Source organism: Paramormyrops kingsleyae, chromosome 22, assembly GCF_048594095.1.
Source record: "Paramormyrops kingsleyae isolate MSU_618 chromosome 22, PKINGS_0.4, whole genome shotgun sequence".
Taxonomy (NCBI): Eukaryota; Metazoa; Chordata; class Actinopteri; order Osteoglossiformes; family Mormyridae; genus Paramormyrops; species Paramormyrops kingsleyae.
Genome location: NC_132818.1, coordinates 20,255,565 through 20,272,381, shown reverse-complemented (window position 1 = coordinate 20,272,381; position 16,817 = coordinate 20,255,565).

Below are 16,817 nucleotides of genomic sequence, written 5' to 3'. Positions count from 1 at the left end.
GAAAACACACACACACACAAACATACTCCACAACAGCCTCCCCCCCAACTACTCCCACCCCCCAGGCCGACAAACTACTGTATCCCCCACCCGGGCAACAAATTTGGCTCGTACTTTTTGACTCAACTAATAGCTCAGAGTTGTTATAATCTTATCTAGCTCTGATTTAAAGGAACCCAGGGTTTTAATTTGCACTACACTAGCAGGAAGACTATTCCATACTCTAACTACACGCTGTGTAAAGAAGTGCTTCCTCAAATTCAGTTTAAAATGTTCTTCCGCTAATTTCCACTATTGGTCACGAGTTCTTGTATTTAAACTAATATTAAAGTAGCCATTTGGCTGAACAGCATCCAGACCCGTTAGAATCTTATAGACCTGGATCATGTCCCCCCTTAATCTCCTTTGCTCGAGGCTAACCAGATTCAGCTCAGCTAACCTCTCCTCATAAGACATTCCTCTAAGACCAGGAATCATTCTCGTAGCCCTTCGTCGCACCTTTTCTAAGGCAGCAATGTCCTTTTTAAGGTATGGTGACCAAACCTGCACACAATATTCTAGGTGGGATTTTACCAAGGAATTGTACAATCTTAGCCTCACCCCCTCTGTCTTAAACTCCACACACCTAGAGATGTAACCCAACATCCTACTGGTCTTTTTAATTTCTTGCCCATGCTGGCGAGAGTGGGACATGGAAGCATCAACATCACCAAGAGAAGATGCATCTCAATGTTTTTGTACAAATGACGGATAAAGTATTGTTTCATTTTCGTTTAAAATCTGGGGGTTGCGTGGGGAGGGGTATATATAGCTATCCTCCAGGAAGTTGTAAGCCGTAGGGTGCTAACTGAAGTTCTATCGCCATGCTGTGAGATAAACCTCATGGGTAAACTTCACTGCAACAACTTCAGTCTTCTCATAATCTGTGAGTATTACAGAAATTGAACTGTGCAGAACTTTACAGTACTACTCCTATTACTGGTTACTGGTATGAGTAACATTTGTCAAGTTATTCTACTATTTGAAATAATACTAATAAAACACATATATCACACGTTACTTAGATGCGGTTAGATTTTTGTAAACAGCCTTAGAAATGATTCCAGTACCAATGGACAAAATTTAAGTGAGAGATTACAACATGCCATTTAAAGGTTTGAGTGCTTCTGAAACAGGCAGATGATGTACTGCAGAAAATTAGTATATTGGTACAACTACATTATCAGTCACCACAGGTTTTTACCACTTTTCCATTTATTTCATAGACTGACGGTTTGTTATTCTTATTAAGCATTTGAAAGTTGAGTAAACAACTATAAATGAAAATATAAGTCAAACAAAACACGTTTCCTTGATAACATGGAAAAAGTTTGTAACAGTGCATGTCTGACATCCTATTAACTGTTTATGTGGTGATGACAGAGTCACATTCTTGGCTGCCCTTTAGATTGAAATACACTAGTTAACTGTTTCATCCCTTGAAAGAGCAGTATTTAATGTTCCTTGTAGAAAAGAATGACTTGAATTTTCTCTGCTGTTGTAACTGCTAGAGGAGGTTACTTTGATCAATCAAAGATATGAGATTTTCTTGCTAATAAAGGTACTCAAATGGTGAACATGCTATAAATTTATTTGCTAGCAAAGAATATTGAGTGTACTTTTAGTAAATATTAAATGCGTAGAAATTCTGATTTGTTGTGATCTGCTGAGAAGGATATTACAAGAGGGAAACAGCTGTAACAGATTACTAGCTTTGGCTCAAGTTGATGTATCTGTTTAGACATGCTGCTGATGGAGGGAGGAGACGCACGTGTCTGTTCTGGGCAGGAGAAGTTCTATTAGATCCAATCCGGAGATGTTGGCTGCGTCTCCTCTGAGCACGGGCATAGATTTGGGCATGGGCATGGGCATGGGCATGTCCCTGCCAGTATCATGGCAGCACGGGGTGTGTTTAGGAGGCGGGGGCTTGAGGCTGTTTCGGGTCCTACCAATGCTGGAACCAAACCTACGTCCTAATTTCTGAGTTGTCTAAAAGTTGTGGAGATATGCACAATGTGGCTTTCTTCCATGAAAGACAGTGTAGAGTCTATGACGATATTTTATTTGGAAGTAACACTGTAGCCCCCCCCCCCAGGGACCAATTATTCCCCTACGTCTGTGTGGAGTTGCATGCTTTTCCCTGTTCAGGTGGGTGTCCTCTGGGAATTGTGGCTTCCTCCTGAAGTCCAAAAGCACGTGGTTAGATAATTGGCCGTAGCGGATAATGCTTTTTGGAGACTGAAACCTTGAATCGTTTCTGTCCTCCTAAGGCACTGTTCTGCAGATGTACCCAGCTGCTGTGCTGGAAGACGCGTGCCGGGGAGGAGATGTTCTCCTGCACTGCAGCGTGAAGCAGGAACACGAGATCTACTGGTTCACCTTGGCGGCCCAGACGGCCCGTACCACCAGCATAGCGGTGGTCATGAACAAAGTCAGGAATATGACACGGGGCAGGTACCGGTTCAGCGAGTCTCCGGACAGAACCGTAGCTATGACCATCACCAACGTAACCGCGGGCGACCAGGGCTTCTACCTCTGCATGGGTCGTATCAACGGGAGGATGGTCATAAGCGATGCCACTCAGCTCATCTGCAAAAACGAGAGCGGTACGTGTAACTTAGGATGGAGCTAGAAGATGCATCTCAAGCCACAACTGTACTGAAGCATGAATGGCTTGTTTATTATAAAATGCGATACCTGAACAGAATAGCAGCTATTACTGTAGCTTCGATTTAAAAAATTTTGTTTTTATTTTTATATTGTATTTTCAATTTCTTTTTTGAAATCCAGTTTAGTTTTAGTTTTCAGTGCAGTTCAATTAGTTTTTTATTTTAAAGATATGTTTCTATTTAGTTTTTTATGCATTTACGTTTTAGCAGTTTTGTTTCTAGACACACTGAGAGCTGTTGAGCTATTTTTTGTGTCTTTAGAGAATCCTACCCGAATACACAGTACACATTATGTACTAATGTCCCCAAAATGGCCAATTAATTAATATTATTAATAATTAATAATAATTAACTAATAATAGTCATTAAAGATGAACAAATCATTACTTTAGCAAAATAGTATTTAAAAACAGTAACAGAAAATGTTTGAGGTTTGTTTTTATTCTATTTTAGTTTGTTTCAGAAGCATTTGCTTTACTTTTCGTTTAATCGTAGCTTTTATTTTATTTCCGCATTTCATTTTATTTGTTTACAAAGTTTTTTTCCTATAGTTTTAGTTAATGATAACCCTGCCTCATATATATCTGGGAACTTCCCCGCCAATCTCAGGGTTGCGTATGATAGGCCTGTTTGATGAGATCATTATGCTTTGCATTAATTCAGTCCCTTCAGCAACCTCGGAGCCCTCCTCCAAGACCTTCTCTCTCTGCTGGACGCTGATGGGATGTCTCCTGTTCACCACAGTTTCCACCATATGTGCACACTGTGTTTTCCTAAGGTATAGACTGTGATTTATTCATTCATTACTTGCGTGCTAATTCATGTAACTAGTTCAGGGGTGGCCAATCTTATCCGCAAAGGGCCGGTGTGTATGCGGGTTTTCGCTGCAACTCCCTAATTAGATGACTAATTAGGGGACTGATTGGCTGAAGAGTCCTCACACCTGGGTTTGAACAGCTGACCTACAGGTTGTCCCAAAAACCTACATACACACCGGCCCTTTGTGGATAAGGTTGGCCACCCCTGAACTAGTGCTTACTTAGCTGGACTGCGTAATGGAACTAGATAAGATAAGATAAGTCTTAAGTAATCAGAATGCACGAAGTAGCAGTAATATGTCTTCCATGTTTTGTTCATAGCTGTAAAAAAAGTTGTGTAAATAAAGAAGAGGGTGGGGATGTCCAGACTGCAGGCTCACTGCGATGTTGTATTTGATGGATAGTTATAAAAATGCTATAATATATAACATATATTTTCATCTTGCTTGCAGGTACTTTTAAAAAAAGAAGTATATGCTATTTAAAACTGGATTCATTAAAACCTTTATTTTCTGTTAAAAGTATTCATGAGTCTGTCTTGCCTACAAATGCACCACGACACAAAAGACTTGTAAGTAAATGTGTCTTTTAAGTAGACAGTCGGTAATGTGAAAATATCTGAGACAACTATTTAGTCAAATCCATTGCAACAGCTTAGGTTACACAGGCGCTGTACCTTGTAACATTAATAAGATTTTATAGTATTAATAGGTGCTTTTACCCAAAGTGATGTACATTTGCGAAAGCAGCATCAGCCAATCCCTGCAGCACTTGTGGTTAAGGGCCTTGCTCAAGAAATCACTCTGGCAACCACAGACTTTTGGCTGGTGACATACCACCCCTCATAATAAAAATAAAAATAAACAGTTTTAAGGGTAAGAACAATGAAAAGTCAACTGATTGTTTAATTGTATTCATTTAAACAGAAGAAAGTGAATTCCATTTTTAAACATAAGACTAAACTATTTAGAGTGAACCGGTGTCAATAAGCAGCGAGTGTGTATGTTGAATCTTAGCTACGTTGTCGTCTTCATCTTCCTATTCCTATGAAGGAAACAATAACAGAGCTGCCGGAGTGTGGTTTGTGGTCATCTGTAAACTCTTGTAATGACACAAGAGTCTCAGCTACTGAGCTTCAGTGTAATAACTAAGCAAGACACTAAAATGCAAAAGGAATCAAATCATTCAAATCTGAAATTCAAGAGCACTTGCACAAATTTTAAAAAGGCCAGGGGGCATATTTACCATCCATAAAACATCTCGAACTTCATTGAAGAGATTTGTTCCTTTTGGTAAATTACTGGACATTTCTTCACTGGTGGTTCAGTTGCATTCCAGTCGCCTCATTATCCATGGATTTGTGTGGAAACTCCATTATGACTGCCATGATGGCTCAAGGCGCAGGGAATGTATCCTGCTATTTAGGACGAAAACGATAGGTGACTCCTTCAGTGATGCCAAGGAACTGATTTTGAAAAAGCGGATCACAACTGATGTCCAGGTCCAAGATGAGCTTATCTGGCTGTGGTCTGGAGGCACAGTGCATTACTGCGGTCTGAGTAGGACTCAGTAGGACTTTTTGTGGAACCTAATAATTAATCATTCTATCTATCTATCTATCTATCTATCTATCTATCTATCTATCTATCCATCTATCTATCTATCTATCTATCTATCTATCTATCTAAATCCATGTCAGGGAGGACACTTTGAGCTACTTTAGGTTTGACAAACTACTTTCAAACTGACAGGCTCCAGTGCTCAGCTAAATCATCCATTTCTTCTTGTGCTTTGACTGGTTTGTCTCCTTGATTGAAAGACTCATCCAGCTGTTTCACATTAACATTAGCAGCACATGCATGATTATAGGAGACTGATTATCTGGTCACCCTATGACTGAATGAAAAGACCTTTCAGGGTTGAATTCATAATAATACCACACTCAGGCATTCCTATCCGTCATACCAACTAGGAATGTGTAGTTCTATTCAGAAATATTGATTCTTTTGGTCTAAATTTCATTTAGATAATCAATTGTAACATTTAACTATCAGTTTTTTTTTTTACCTGGTAATTTAAATGTTCATTGTAGGGAGTAGGACATGAACTAATGTACTACCAGGTAGGGTCACCCATAAGGGGGGAGAAAAGGGATACCCCCCCCCCCCCCCCACAATATATCGGGATTGCTACCAGCCTTGCGTCAAATCGAAATTGGTTAGAAAAGAAGACCAGTGGTCCCATCCCTAATACCAGCTTCTTGTTAAATCCACTTCTTCTTCTGAAATCCACAAACTGCAATCTGATTGGCTGAAGACAATAATGCCATTTTGTTAATCTTGCGTGTTTCAGTCAGTTTTTACCGTTTACTATTTACAGTTTCAGCCTTTAGTTTTGTTTAATTGCAGTTTTCATTGACTCCGGATATATATATATATATATATATATATATATATATATATATATATATTTTACTTTAGTTGATGAAAATATTTTGAAATCAATAGTTTTCATCTTAGTTTCTTAGTTTTTTTTATTATGAAAATCACTCCAGTAGTCACCTGCTATCTATTGATGCAAAGATTCACCAGGAACCAAAAATGCCTTTCGGCTGCGGGAGGAAACCAGAGGAGGCCCTCAAACAGGAAGCACATGCGAAAGCGAAACTGAGCGATGCCACTCGTTCTACCGTAGAATAGAAACACATTCAGTGTAGGGACAGGTGAATAGTTCAGGTTCAAAAAAATAAAAACCCGGATTTTGTTTCAACCAGCCAGTTAAGTACTCTTTGAATGTAATTCCTCAAATTCAGCTGGTTGGTCGAAACAAAATCTTGGTCTGGATTTTTACTTTCTGGAACTGATCTATCCAAATCTGTCTATAAGCTGGACTTTCTCTAGTTCTGTAGTATTATTTAGCAGACTGGTGTAGTATTCCTGGTGAGGAGGATCTGCAATGGAATGAAAGTTCTTATATTTGTGCACTTTTCACGATGTTTTAAAAACATTTTAGGACATGAGGAAATCAAAACTTGTTTTAGTTTCAGTGGGGCAAATTAAGTTGTAAGTTAATTGTAATTGTAATTGTAATTAACTTGTAATTATTAATCACAGAATACACGTTTATGCCAAATCGGAGACGAGTGGGACTGTCCAAGCTAGTAGAAACATGAAGGTGTGCTGAGACAGGTCACCACATAATGTCCACCACAAAAATCCCAATTAAAAAGCTTTCATTGTCCATGAGCTTCTAAGATTCCAATCAAGATAAATAGCATCGCTGTCTTCATCACTTACAGATATTAGTCTTTTTTTCCAATTATGATGAACAGATAAAAGCCATTAGTGGTAACCGAAACCCTATTATGGTCAAATCCTTTTCCCTTCTATCAGACAGCTCAGGAATTATACAACTCGTGTTTTCTCGAGTTTTATCATTGTGTCGCTCCCTCATGCCCATTCATTTTCATCCAGACCAGTGTCACGTTTCAATTTTGCGAGATGTGACATTTCATGAAAGTACTATTCAGGTTTCTGAAGATTGCATTGTTAAGGGAAACTTGGTGACGGTGGTGTTGTGAAACTTCAGCTGCCGTTGAAATGCTGAAACTGTTCCCAGATCAGTTTGCCACCATTTTCAAGTTTGCCAAAGAGCAAATCTGGATCTTGGAGCAACCCTGAAGGCATTTTTGAAGAGCAGTTTCACAGTTACTGTCCATGCACTCTGAGAGCAGCATGAATATTTCTTTATAGCAAATATAGTGTTTTAATTAATTTTTTATCCTATTTTCTTCATAAAAAATGGCAAACCTATAATCTGAATTATATAATTATAATAGTATTTAATTATTCATGTTACCTTCGGTTCTGCAACCCTGCGTTAGATAAGCACTTGGAAGATGGATGGGAGGGTGTTACCAGATGCTTAGTCACTCTTCATATTCATTTAAGCATTTAAACAGATGAGACACTTGATTTATTTTGCAAAATGCTGTAACAGCAGGCTCCTTCTGGGACTCGAGACATTGGCTGTGACCTTTGACCTCTGGACTGGGTCTCTCATTGCCTTATCACCGACTTGGGTGTCTTAGAGGCGTTCATCGCTCTCCCTGCCGTCATTCCTGTGCGCTCAGATGAAACCAGCCGGCAGTAATTGTGGGGTATGGGCTGAGGCTCCATTCGCTTGGTTTTTCTGCAGCCTGTGAGCCGAGGACTTCAGGACCAAGAAATTTGGTTAGATATTTTTTCCATTTGTTTGTGACAGTTGGCATATTACAATAAAAAAATAAGCAAATTTTCCTGTAAAATAGCAATAGGCACTAGTTTATTTCTAAAATAATTTTCAGTGATAAGAAACAGGGGTAACACTTACTTGAGAGGACACAAATATAGTAATATACTATTACTTATGTATTAATTAATCACAAAGTAAGTCTTAGTTACATATGATCAGATGTTAATTCATCATTAATAAATCGTGATACATGTTTTATCAAGTAGTTACTATATTAGTTACTACAGTATATGTGTTAATTCTGTAAACCTTTGTGAACTACTGAAGCAACTACTGAGGGAGCAAGTAAGGAATAACAAGTGAAATTCTGATCGTGTTTGTTCATCATTAAGGAATTGTTACGCATCTTATTTCAAGTAACAACTGTATTCATTCATGATTTGTTCATAATATGTACTTCACTGGTAACTGAGTATTTGTGTCAAGTAAAGCATTTACCGAAACAAACATCATTCCCCACTGCTGCTGTCTGCCCTCTACAGGGTGTGAGGGAAGCTGCAGCCAGTGAAACTTCAAATCAAATGTGTTTATCCAGCCCTTCATCTTCCAACAGCTTTTCCAGTACTAGGTCACATGGGTGGGGGTTGGTGTATTCTGTCAGATTCGGTAAATTCAGAGAACACTCTGTCTAATTCTCCTAAGGCGTTTCCCAATGACTTTCTCACCTCCCGTTTCTGTATACTCTTCATTATTGGCTGTGGAAGCGCGTACACTCCTCTAGATGGCCAGGATGTGGAGGAGCAGGAGGAGGTGAAGTCCAGTACAAGCAGCTGCATGGAGCGGAAGGAGGGCCTGGAGATGGAGCTGCAGTAAAATAGATGAGACAAGGTGCGGCCCTAGTGCCCTGGTCCCATGATCAGGAGGGTTGGTGACACTACATCACAGAGCCAGAGTAGCCTGGGGGCTGTTAGAGAAGATGTCAGTCATTGGGGTGACAGTGATGATACTCCTTTTAAGATCTCAAAATCCATCCATCCATCCATCCATTTTCTCTACCCGCTTGCCCTACGTTGTGGGGTTCTCCAAAAAAATAATAAATAAATAAAGAAATACTATGCGAGTCCATTTGGATAACACTGGAAAAGTAATACTCACAGACAGTTATTTATGTTTTTTGGCTGGGAAGGTTTATACTCCACAAGGGAGACAGGGGAAGAAAAAAAAGAGAACGGCAACCGGCCCATGACCTTCTGCAGGCTGCTTGGGCCTCACAGGATGTCCTACTTGGAAACATACTACTCTGGCTGGCCAATCAGCCTGGAGACATACTACTCTGGCTGGCCAATCAGCCTGGAGACATACTACTCTGGCTGGCCAATAACCTGGAGACATACTACTCTGGCTGGCCAATCATCCTGGAGACATACTACTCTGGCTGGCCAATCAGCCTGGAGACATAATACTCTGGCTGGGCAATCAGCCTGGAGGCCACGGTTACAGGCCTGCCAATCCCAGCGGCATGCTGACACGGGGATTTCTGCTTAATATATGGTTTAACTTAGCAATAATTTAGCCTGAGCACCATTTTTAAAGCACTTTAATGCTGGATCTGTGATGCAGCATGACGTTTCTAGGGGAGCCTCGACCTAAGCGACGGCAACCATGAAGAAGGCAGAGACTGCAGCCCAGGATGGGATGGTTGGCGTGATCTTTCTCCTCCTCCAAGACCTCGGCTTATAGGTGACCTCCCTCATCAACTGGCCAATAAAATGAAGTCAACAATGTTATTTAGTGTCTTTCACAAGCATTCCCTGGACCTGCATTATTTACAGTTTGACCTTAAACTCCGTCGGTGTCAATCTGTCTGTGGTTGTAAGTTTATAAAAATAGCTTTTAAATATTTAATTACCATTTTAACTAATTAATAGTATTTGTATCTCCAGGGGGTTAGGGCATATACCACAGTTCTGAAGGTAACCACTGAAATCCAGACACCACGTTTACATTCGTATGAGACCTTCAGGTAATGTTCAAACTGCTTTTTCACACCTGTACTGTTAAAGCTTCGCAGTCTCAAACTCTCCCTTTGAATCCGTACAGAAAACCTCCCCCCTCACGAACCCCCCCTCATTTGTCAGCACACAGGGAAATGCCAGCGAGGGTCTTTGTCATGGGGAAATGTACAGTACAACAGCCACACGGCCGGCAAAATCGCTAGGCGAGCTATCGCATGGGAGAGTACAGGAAGTGCAGCAGTACATCTGAGGCTAGCGGGAATCGGCGGGATGGAACCCGTTCAAAGCCTGCAAACTCTCGTCTGAAGCACGGAAAGAAGCCATCTGCTCTCCCTCTCCAGTCCCTGGAACGGAGTCAATAAAAACAACACCGCCATGACCAACTTTCCCATAAAGTCTTTGCGCTTTCGTCTTTTTTTTTTTTTTTTGGATGTGTTCGTGCAAATGCCCGGCACTAAAAACGCCTTTGATCAGCTCCACTTTATTAGGACTACCAGCTAATGCTGGGCAGACATTAATAATTACACTCAGACTGGGCTACAAATGTTTATAGTGCAATGAGGGCTTTTCCTTCAGGGACACTACACATACAATTACACATGATTGCACACCGAATAAAATCCAGCAAGGCTAGCTGCAGACCTTGTGATGCTCAGTGAGATAATGACATATGGCAATGTGAACAGTCACATTTAATGTTACTTCTGATTAACTAGAGGATATTCATATGGTAAAAAGGGGCAATTTAGAGTCACCAATTCACATCATATTTGGAATGCATGAGGTAAGTGGAATACTCAAAGACAAGCTGCACAAACACAAAGAAATGAAAAAACTCTCAAACCTTGATCCATGGAGGGGTAAAGGTCACAGCGTGACCCTCTGTATCAACCTTTACTTTAGTTCTATTTCCTATTAGTTTTATTTATGGTTTTTCAAAAGCTTATAAATTGAAAATCAAGCCGAATGTTTTGTTAATTCTATCATACCCGGGCTGCAAATACAGCCTTTGATCTTCAAAGAACATTTCGTGCCACGAGAACAGCAGGTGCGCAATCAGCGCTAGTCGTGATTAGTTAACTTTCCATGGATGTTAAATATAAATCGCATCAGACGATTGCATCCCCGCAAGCACCGCAGGTGAGAGAATCCGGAAAATCGCTAATAGTAATAGCGAGAAATCCGGCAGCCGATGGCCCAGAGGAAGGAGTCCTCGCCTCCCCGTTCCAGACTGGGTTCTGTGCCCCCATGTTTTCCCACGTCCCCAAACCATGCTGCTCCAGATAATTGGTGACTTTGGGTGGTACGTGAATCTGTCAAAGGACGTGTTCATACGATATTAACAAAAGACGGTACAATTCCAATGGCGTGTGTCAGTAAGTTGATTGGACTCAGCTATGTGGCGCGCCGTGAGAAATGGACCTTCATGTAGACTGGCATCCCATCCAGGAAGCGTCCCATCTTCCATCCTTTTCTTCCAGGGATGGTATCTGCATCACCGATACTCTCAATGGATAAACTGTCACTAAAAATTGATGGAACAAAAGAAAAAAAACAAACTTTAATACAAACCTATATGAAATGTATAATTTAAGCACTACCATTAAAGAACAATAATATTTCCTAGCAAAACACCCAAATGTATATCTTTACACTTAAAATGCACAAATGCACTACCCCAAATGGTTATTTAGAAGTTCATAGGGCCTCTTATACTGATCTCCACATATCATGTGATGGTCAGGTCAGGTCAGGTTGTGGAGCAGGTACTGTTGCAGCATGTTGCCGCACCCACCATATGACGAAACACTTTCGGTTCCCGATTGGCAACCCTCCGGATGTGGGTGTCTAACTTCCACAGCCAGGTGTTACGTGGGCATCCCCTCTGCCTGGTCCAGCCGCTCGGGTCCTCAGCAATGAGGATCCTGCGAGGCCGGATCACCCTCAGGGAAACACGCCACATGGCCATAGTACCGTAACTGATGCTCCTCACAGTGCAGGTAATGTGCCTCATTTGGGGCTCCTCTAATAACCGCTTAATCAACACGAAGTCAAACCAGCGGTACCCAGAGATTCTCCGAAGAGACACAGTAGCAAAGGAGTCCAGTCTTCGTCTCATCTCACTGGGTAGTGTCCATGTCTCGCAGCCATGCAGCAAAACAGGAAGCACCAGGACTCTTATAGGGAACGTCGCACCTCCCTTTCCGGTGACCTCATAACCGCCCATGCTTTCCCAAACTATCTACTGACATCATAGGAAGAATCAGTAGAGACATGAATGTTGCTGCAGAGGTAATTGTGCCTCTCGACGCGGACAAACACACTGATGGCTGTGCCCAAGAGGTCATTAAAGGCCTGGATCTTGGTTTTTATGCAGGACAGTCGCAAGCCAGACACTCAAAAGCCTAACCCTAACCCTAACCCCTAACCCTAATACTCACTCCTCGCTCAGTCTCTCGAGAGCCCCGATCGGAGCCTCCATCGACTCCACGGAAGTCACAACATCATCGGCAAAGTCAAGATCAGTAAATCTTTCTTCACCAATAGATGCCCCACAGCCACTGGACCCCATGACCCTGCCCAACGCCCAGTCCATGTGAGCACTGAAGAGAATATGAGCAAGAACACACCCCTGATGAACCCCAGAATCAACTGGGAAGAACACAGAGGTTCTGCCTCCACTCTGCACAGCACTCACAGTACCAGTGTACAGGGTACCAGTGTACAGGCCAGCCATGATGTCCAGCAACTTCAGGGGGATCCCACAAAGTCTCGGGATGTCCCACAGGGCAACTCGATCAACTGAGTCGAACACTTTTAAGAAAATCGGAAAAGGCTGCAAAGGAACTCTGCCGACATTTGGCAGTCTACCATCGACCGCACTCAACCCTCAGTGCCAGAATGCGGTCGATGGTAGACTTCTTAGGTGGAAAACTGGACTTCTCCGGTCACTGGTATGTGAGAAGGTGATTGTGGATCTTTTTGAGGATGACCCTTGCAAGAACTTTACCGTACTGAGAGCAGTGTTATCCCCCCAGTATTTGCCACGACCCAGCCGATCACCCTTCCCTTTCCAGATAGGGACAACAACTCCCATTTTCCAGCGAGTCAGAATGATGCCTGTCTCGAAATAGAAGCAAATATTAATTGCAATTCCACTAGGACAGCCTTAGCAGCAGCCTGGAGAAGTTCACCTCAGATATCACAGACCCCTGCTGCCTTGTCTACCAAGCTGATTCACCACCTGTGCAATCTCAGTGAGTTAGGGTGGTTCACATCTGATCAGAGGATCAGCCTCAAGAACTGTGGACCCAGAGATGTCCGGTGCCCTAACTAGAAGATCAGCTTTAAACAGGATGACTGCGACTCTCCAAGGAACAGATTCGAATGTGCAAAATGTTTCGATCCCTCTGTCAGCAGGACATGGGTTGACAGACCGTAGACGGTGTGTCACCTGGTCACAGATCCCTCTTATCAGAGTCCTTGCAGCCGCCCTTCTTAGTTCAGATTCAGACCGCAGTTGCCATCAGGCCGTGTGTCGTGTTTGGTTAATATCCAGGGTGCCCTGCGAGATGGAACTCCTCCTTCTGGAAACACTGGCAACATCAACACAACCCTCAGCAACTTTCAGGGACTCGTCATGGAAGGTCTCCCACATCCCCTTAGAATCAGCAGTCACACCCAAGTCTGCAAGTTCCTCTCACAACCTGCATGCAAACTCATTAGAAGCAGCCTGATCTTGGAATCTGGCTAAGTTCAGCCTCATTCTCCTAGTAGGTGGTAGCCTACTGGATCTAAGCTGAATCTCAGAGTAAGAACAGTGAGTCTCTGGTCAGAATTCACAAACTGGGCACTTCTGTAGACCCTGCAGTTCTGAAATGAAAGTATGAAGTGAACGCGATTAATTGTCATTGTCGACATACCACAGCACACAGTGCATAACAATGAGATGTGTTCTCTGCATTTAACCCATATGTGACATCGTGACATATCAGGGGGCAGCTAATTCAGCGCCCGGGGAGCAGTGCTTGGGGGTGGTACCTTGCTCAGGGTACCTCAGTGGTGTGCTCTGTAGGAACCTTCATCGTTTGCCCACAAGGATGTGATCGATCTCCTTGGCCAAACCACCAGAAATGAAATACCAAGTCCAAGGATGCGAGTCAGAGCTCTGAAACCAGGATCCAGTGATCCGCAGCCTCTGACATTTTGCAAAGTCAAGCAATATATGATGACTAAAAAAAAATATATCGAAATCATTTCAATTTAAATAAAAGTGACTGCTGTTAAGCCAACGAAGACAGTTCTCTTTTTTTTCCATGAAGAAAAGAAATGAATGTTTCCTTGTGCTGTGGGCACTGTAACAGCCTGAGATCTCCAGGACAGTCATTAAAATAATGTCTGAGAATCATCATCCACAGCCTGAGGATGGTTCAAACATCCCAAAGCCCAAACGTCGCCCTATAAAACATTTCACGGTCATTACATAAAACATTGTGATGTTTTATGTAACATGCCCAAAGTTTCCTACACACTGTGCTTCGCGAAAAGATTTTCCTGAGGTGACTGGAGGGAGGATTGTCGAATCCATCCATGTCCACTAGATGGCAGTCAGCACACGTGCATACATATACACACGGGCCTGCGGGCACACGCGTGGCATTGTGGGGACTCTCCATTAATTTCCCTGGCCATAACCCTAACCCTAACTATAATAACCCTAACCCTTACCCAGCACCTAACCTTAACTATAAAATATGTAAATAACAAAATACATGATTTTTGCTATTTTAGTTTTTTGATTACATCACAGATTTTTATCAAATTCAGGTTCATATTGTTAGAACGTTTTGCTGGTAAACAAGCTGGAAAGGAACAGGTTTTACCACGTTGTGGGAACATCTGGTCCCCACAATGTCGTAAACAGAAACTCTCTTTCTCTCTCTCTCTCTCTTTCTCACACACACACAAACACACGTTCTAGGCTACCTTCCAGTAGTGTGTACGTCTGAATTTCTGCAGCAGAACATACTGCAGTACGAAACAGCAGTTAAAGCTAACCATGAATACAAGAACTATTGCTTATTTTAGAAATTTCCAGAAAAGTTTAGTAATATGAAACAATGCTTCTACTACAGCTTCTATGTACATAACCCAGTGGGAATATTTGTATCCATCCATTTTCTATGACCAGTGTAACATATACATCACAGGACAGATACGACGTAAAGATACAGCTGATCTAAACTGCATGCCCGTAGGAGGACTTCAGGAGAAAACCCACACGGACATGAAAAATCCACAGACAGAGCTGGGGTAGGAATTGAACCCACAACCACAGTCCTGGGTACTGAGCCACCACCCCTTGTCTTGAGCTGACCATCTTTGGTAAAAAACAGATGCAAAATATTCAAATATGTATTTCAAGGAATAAAACCATCTAACAAGGAAATAAAAGGTATAAATAGTTAACAGACAATATCTGGAAAGCAGCCCAGTAGTTCTGAATACCGTGTTATACCCAGCTTGTGCCATAGTGCAGCCTGCCAGTGCTTCAAAACGCAGACCGACAAGTATGTTTTTATTTGTTTACAGTCTTGTGTTGTGATGGGCTACGGACAAGATCTGGAGAAACTGCTCGAAGGTGTGTCCTTTCCTGCCACGCAGCGAACGGGAGGCAAGAGATGGGTCGGCACTCAGCAGCCATGAGATCGCCAAGTCCTGCGCTCATGCTTTGCGGTCGCTTGTCTGGCCGAGGGCGTCCACGCTGTGACATCACGTGCTGTGACATCACGTAGTGTACGGCACATGCAAATCCGACATATCGAAATCGAGCTTGCGTGCAGATTTCTGAGTTGTCTGCAGGCTGGGCCAATCGGGCGATTAAGGGGCGGGGGGCCTACCTGGCGTTAACAAGATCTTGACGGATACGCAACATGTTCTGGTGGGCCCCCTTAGGTAAAGACCCTGAATCGGTGCTGGGGGGGGCAGATTATGCAAACTTCACTATGATTAATACCGGACTAAAATTTATCTCCCAAGGCGCCGAAGAAGCTTGGACTGATTGATTGCCGTGGGGGGGCTAAGTTTGGGCATGCTCAGACTGATGAATAGGCTGTCAGAGCCCTGAACAAGCAACGAGAGACATAAATGAATGTTTGAGCGATTACCCTGTAAGTGCAAATATTAAACGTCCATTAAACAGGATTATAGGTGCTGCCACTTAAAGGGAACACTGTGAGTGGTCAGTTGGGGGTGGGGGGGGGGTTGGGGTGATGGGATGGGATGGGAGGGACGCCAAGTGAGCATTTGAGCATCTCTTCCACGTCTACTTTTTCAATTTCGGAAAATGCTTGACATGAATCTCCCCTCGAAAAAAAAAAAAATTCCCCAGATGTGCCGTGCGTGGTTTGGCTTAAACACCTCAGTCCGAGCTGAAGCGTCGTCCAAATCGCACGCGGCAAAATGCTAAGGTGAAGGACACTCAGTTTGAGTGTGAGTAAATGCCTGGGAAAGCGCCCGGCGCAGGGCGCGATGATTAATTCTTTCAAAAATCGATAAGGCGGAATGTGAGACGAATACGCTTGTTTGGCTCTGCCGCGGAAGCTGCTGCGATGCATGCGAGGAATTACGCATGATGGCGGCGATACGCCGGCCGCCCTTCGGTGTCTCCGCTCGGTTTTCCTGAGCTCGAACGCGTTGAAGGTAACCCTGAGCGCTTCTTTGCAAGAGGAAGTTGAATTGATCGTTGCAAACGATGGAGTGTGGCGCGCACTCCGCGCTTTGTCCTTAACCACATGGTCGGGCCTGGGCACCGCCGGCGGACTCCGCACTTTATCCTTAACCACATGGTCGGGCCTGGGCACCGGACTCTGCGCTTTATCCTTAACCGCAGGGTCGGGCCTGGGCACCGGACTCTGTGCTTTATCCTTAACCGCAGGGTCGGGCCTGGGCACTGCCAGCGCTCTCAGATGCCTCAGGGACAGCGTGTGCAGTTCAGGAGGTTTGGCCGCTTCCTGTGAATGGAAGGGCGCCAATTGCGGCCC